This window comes from Stomoxys calcitrans, chromosome 3 (assembly GCF_963082655.1).
Source record: "Stomoxys calcitrans chromosome 3, idStoCalc2.1, whole genome shotgun sequence".
NCBI lineage: Eukaryota > Metazoa > Arthropoda > Insecta > Diptera > Muscidae > Stomoxys > Stomoxys calcitrans.
The window spans coordinates 1271801-1278208 of record NC_081554.1 but is presented as its reverse complement, the minus strand read 5'-3'; positions in this window follow the sequence as shown (position 1 = coordinate 1278208).

The following is a 6408-nucleotide window of genomic DNA, read 5'->3' as shown; positions in this document are numbered from 1 at the left end:
ATTCGGTAATAAATTTCAGTCGTTGCTCGTTTGTGATTTTCTCCATGATGAAATGGCAAAGTATACTGAACACTTTTCACTTTCACAGATGACGTTCGGCCACAAATATCAATATACCATTATAAACATATTTATCAGCTCATATGTTTAGATGTTTGTGCGTGACATGAATTTATAAGAGCCCTAAGAAATCAAATATTTCCACTCTTATGTATAATCATGCCACTAAACCCTACGAGGAGCTTTTAATGTCAAAGTAGCACAATCTGGCCTCTCTGAAGAAACATCCAAAAATGCCAACATAAACAAGTAAAAGTGTGTCAAGTTCGGCCGGGCCGCATATTGAAAACCCACCACAATGGGTTCTACTAAAAATTAACATAAAATAGATTAGTTATACTTTAAGTCCACGGAGACCACCGTGGCGCAGAAGTTAGCAAGTCAGGTTATAGACTGATTTAGACCGCGCTTATCACTGTTGTTGGAAGTCATAACAGAACATAATTGCGGCTTCCAGGGGCTCAGGAAATAGAATCGGGAGATCGTTTTATATGAGAGCTATATCCAAATCTGAACCGATATGGCCCATTTGCAATCCCCAATGACCTACATCGATATTAAGTAAATGTGTAAAGTTTCGAGCAGCTAGCTTTACGCGTTCGACAGCTATCGTGATTTCGGCAGATAAACGGACATGGATAGATCGACTAAGAAGTAGAGACAATCAAGAATATATAAAATTTATGGGGTCTTAGACGCAAATTTTGAGGTTTTGAAAACGGATCTCTCCATCGGGCTTTTGGTCTTCCCGGTTTGCGTGTGCCACCGTGTTTGCCTTCAAAAGTCTTCTTTGCTGAAGTTTCTTCATCCATTCTGACAAAATGACCTAGCCAACACCGTTGTTGTATTTGGTACGTGTTACTATGCTGTCGTCGTCATACAGCTCATCAGCTTGTGATTCATACCACGCACATATTCTCCATTAACGCAAACTTGTCCATATATTTTACGAAGAATCTCTCTCTCTGAAATACTGCAAGCACTGCCTCATTTGCTCTCACAAGTACTCATGCCTCAGAACCATATAACAATACCGGTAGAATCAATGTCTTGTATAGTTAAATCTTCGTCTGTCGAGAGGTGGCCTTGTTTCTAAACTGTAGCAGTAGTAGGCTGCAGTTACTACTTCCGTTGTCCGACCTATGATATGGATGTCGTCGGCATAGGCGAGTAGCATGTATTCTCGTGTGATTAGTGTGACATATCTATTCACATCTGCATCTCGTATTATCTTCTCCAGCAGGATATTAAAGATATCACACGATATGCTGTCTCCTTGTCTGAAACCTCACCTGGTTTGGTATTGAATAGGTCGGGGAGATTCTTTCCTATTCATACTGAGGAACGCGTATCAGCAAGTGTCATGCTGCAGAGTCTTATTAATTTTGCAGGGATACCAAACTCAGACATGACTTGAAATACCTTTGAACGTAAAGGGGTAGCGAAAGCGGCGAAGAGGTAGTCAACTAAGAGATGGTGGGTGTTGATTTATACTTCTCGGGTCTTTTCCAGGATTTGGCGCAGTGTGAATATCTGGTCTAGGGTGGATTTACCAGGTCTAAAGCCGCATTAATAGGGCCCAAATATCTCAATGACTTAAGGTTTTCATCTTTTACACAGTACGCTCGAGAGTATCTTGTATGCGATGGGAAGGAGACTTATTCCTCTGTAGTTGGCACATTGCGTCTTGTCTCCTTTCTTGTATGCTAAGGTTCTTATCATCGGGTAAGCGTTCTTCTAGCCAGATTGCGCAGACAAGCTGATGCATACGCCTTATCAGCGTGTCGCCTCCGGTCTTAAATAGTAACCCGTCAACTGTCTTGTTGTTCTTCAGTCGGGTCAGTGCTACTTAGACCTCATTGTGACTAGGAGGTAAATTTACTATATCATCATCAGGTTCTGCGGTATCCTTTTCCCCGCCAACGTCGAACACTATCTGTTGGGTAAAATGTTCCCTCCATATCCTCAGCATGTTGTCTGTGTCAGTTACCAGATTTCCTTCTTTGCCTCTGCAGGAGGATGTGCCTGCACCAAAGCCATCGGTTTGGTGTTTAATTCTTTGATAGAATTTCCGGACTTCATTCTGACTCCTGTACATCTCGATTCGCTCACACTCACGTCTTTCCATTTCCTCTTTCTTTCTGCGGAATAGACGTTTCTCCTCTCTCCTTTTCTCCCGATACCTCTCCTTCATCTGGCGCGTTGCAGGTGATAGGGATGCTCTATATGCCGCATTATTAGCTTCAGTAGTATCTTGACACTGTTGGGCGTACCATGGTTTTCTCGGAGGAGGCTTCCGGTACCCAAGTACGGATTTCGCGGCATTTTCCATGGAGTGAGCAATAGTTTGTAACTGCGCCATTATATCATCGGAACAAGGAGTGTTGTCATCAAACAATTGGATCAGTCGAGTGGAGTATGCCGTTGCCATCTGTTGTGTTTGCTGCTTTTCAATGTCAAGCTTCCGTGCAGTGTCAGATCGTACATTCCACGCCATGTTCAAACGGGTGCATATCTTTGCTGCAACAAGTTAATGATCTATCCACGGATCGATCGTACATCTAACACGCTGGATGAATGCCTTCCATCTATCACAACGTGATCAATTTGGTTCCTCGTGTTTTGATCCGGTGACAGTCATGTGGCTTTGTGAATATTTTTATGTTGAAATTTGGTGCTGCTAACTACCATGTTTTTTTGCCTCGGCAAAAGCTATCAGCCTCAACCCATTACTGGACGTTATCTCTAGGACCAAAGATGTTGGATCAAAGATGTCGTGCTTCCTTATTAACCTAAAAAGATGGAGACAACCAATGAAATCAGAAATATTTTATATGATTTTTACACCCTCCACCATAAGATGGGGGTATACTAATTTCATCATTCTGATTGTAACTACTCGAAATATTCGTCTGAGACCCCATAAAGTATATATATTCTTGATCGTCGTGAAATTTTATGTCGATCTAGCCATGTCCGTCCGTCTGTCCGTCCGTCCGTCCGCCTGTCTGTCGAAAGCACGCAAACTTCCGAAGGAGTAAAGCTAGCCGCTTGAAATTTTGCACAAATACTTCTTATTACTGTAGGTCGGTTGGTATTGTAAATGGGCCATATCGGTCCATGTTTTGATATAGCTGCCATATAAACCAATCTTGGGTCTTGACTTCTTGAGCCTCTAGAGTGCGCAATTCTTATCCGATTGGAATGAAATTTTGCACGACGTGTTTTGTTATGATATCCAACAACTGTGCCAGGTATGGTTCAAATCGGTTCATAGCCTGATATAGCTGTCATATAAACAGATCTGGGGACATGACTTCTTGAGCTTTTAGAGTGCGCAATTCCTATCCGATTTGGTTGAAATTTAGCAAGACGTTTTTTATTGTTACTTTCAACAACTATATCAAATAAAGTACAAGTCGGTTCACATTTAGCTGCCATATAAACCGATCTGGGATCTCGACTTCTTGAGCCTCTAGAGATCGCAATAATTATCTGATTTGCCTGAAATTTTGTACGACGTATTCTCTCATGACCATTAACATACGTGTTTATTATGGTCTGAATCGGTCTATAGCCCGATACAGCTCCCATATAAATTGATCTCTCTATTTTACTTCTTGAGCCCACAAAGGGCGCAATTCTTATTCGAATTGGCTGACATTTTACACAGGTCTCCAACATAAATATAATTTAATTGTGGTCCAAACCGGACCATATCTTAATATCGCTCTAATAGTAGAGCAAATCTTTTCTTATATCCTTTTTTTGCCTAAGAAGAGATGCCGGGAAAAGAACTCGACAAATGCGATCCATGGTGGAGGGTATATAAGATTCGGCCCGGCCGAACTTAGCACACTTTTACTTGTTATATTGTACTTATTCTATTTTTTTCCAAATTAAATTCTTACTGCTTATTCCATATGGTCAAGTTTTCCAAGTCAAGCCGCATTATACTCGTTCATCATCAGTGGCTGTAGGGGATTTACATAATTCCTCATATCCGGACAAAGTGCTGCAAGGCACGACTTTTTCATTTTAATTTTTCTTAGTGACAGACACGCGTGTTGGGGTAATGAAATATTTGCCAAGACTTCCACTGCCTCCACTGGTGAATTTGTTGGTGGGAGCTTTTGATGTTTTCTAAACAAATTTGGTCATGTCTTTGAAATGACGCCAAGGCAATGCCATGGCAAACACATCACATCTCATCGCAGCGTAGCGCAGCGCAAACAAATTGTCTAATTCCAGTGATACACAGTCGGGAATGATGATACATTTTAAATGAATCCAACTTACAAAGGGAATAAATTGAAGAATTATTTACCTAAGAATTTCATTTAGCCCTGGAGGTATCAATCTTCGTCAATTTGGTGGCATGGAGTTATTCAGAAGCGGAGCGTTGCACATAATTTTCAGAAAACGAGAAAATTAGGAGATTTTCATCGCTCCAAGAGATAAAAGTATGAGCTGGGTATTTGACTAAACCAATTTAATTTGTTACGCAGTCCTCTTCAATATATTTGCCTCGACAAATGACCACTGTTGTCCTTGAGCGCTTAAATGGCGACATACATGATTTAGAATTTCCCTTCCAAACATTGCACAGTGGACTGGAAATCAAGCGCTTTATACCCACCACCGAAGGTTTACAACGAATAGTCCATTTCATTCCGGATTGTCGTCAATTACTAGCCATGTTCGTCCTACCCTCTGTCCGTCTGTCTGCTGAAATCACCTATTGCTGTGTGTAATAAAGTGAAGAAATTGAACTGAAACTTGGCACAGATAATTTTATTTTCAACCATGTAGTTGGTAGGCCATTGTGCAATGGAGCTCCATCGAAGTTGTCTGCCCGAATGAGGCGACATCTAAATGGCGAATCTAGAGAAATTAGTCAAATCTCTCTGTTTGACTCTCAACGACCAGAGCTCGCCAATGAGTTGAAGGCAAAGTGGCCTCCCATTCAACATTTCCAGACTAATGCGTCAACTGTCATCGTTTCAAGTGCTACTCTTCCACCAGAGAAAAATTGACTGAGAAAAAAAAAATCCATCTCAATTGTACATATTTCACAAATATCACAGAGGAGTATACAAAAACTCTACCAACTTTTTACTTAGATGGTGATGACACACAATTTACTGCTTGTCATTTGGGCGATCAACTTGGTGGGTTGGGTGCTCTGGCTCTGCCCGAATGGACCACCACTTGGTAGCTGGGCCGGAGCACGAATCCTACCGAACGAAATAAATTAAATTTTGTTGTCATTTATTTGGTTGGCTTGCGAAGTGTACATCATTTGTGGCATTCATTAGCATTTCCCCAAACTAACAGCCACCACCCAGTTGGAGCTGGGTAACCCTCGCGTCATTTCTCCAACTGTAATGACAGGGAAGATGTCATACCGCTGGCAGCAGTAGCAGCAGCGGCAGCCGCATATCAAGTGCTCCGCCTCTGTGGCTGCTCTTCTCGTTAGATGGTGTGTGCCGGTGACAGAGCTGCCTGATGGCGGTTACTTTCATTGTCAAACCACATTAATTATGTACCATGAATTTTTCAAAATGTCAAAGGTACCCCCATTACGTTTGAAGCCACATCAGCGAGTTTTTAATTCGCTTTCATTTATACTTGGAGTACTTGCAACACATTCGCAGTGGGATGGATCTTGTGGCATCGGGTAAAATTAGATATCGTCAACATTTGTTATTCAAAACGCAACAGTTGGCTCGAATTTCATAAGTTGCTTCTTCGTGTGGCATCAAAGTCACGTTTTCCTTGACAGATAGCTGATTTCCAATAATGGGATGTAGAGTAGGTCGTTGATGGCATTCAAATTCATTCGAAATCGAAAGCGACTTGTTCATTAATAATGTGACATGTTTGGTTCTAGTATAAAACAAGACAATGCTGCATATGGCCCTCAACCCTAGGTATGAATACATCTACACATATATGAAGAGTGGGACATGTTGCATTTTTATGCTAAACACATATTCACATAACAAAACTTGAATGTGTTTTCGTTCATGGATTTTCAATGCAAAATATTTATTTCAATAATAAAGCTCATAAAATGGCATGGCAACGATGTTCTCGCATTATTTCAGTTGAACGTTTTAAATACTGGATTTGCGTTAGAGATGCCAGCTCAAACTTTCTAAAAGACCATAAAAATCTTGCTCAGAAGATAAGTGAAGCTCAAGAAAAAACATGTAAAACTTAGTCAGTATCCATCACGTTGAGAAATCTGAGAAAGTCGTGGGTGATTTCTGAACATACGCTCTGAAAACTAGCTAGTAATAACAGCAAAAAAGTTTGCTATAACAACACAAAGTCAGATGAAAA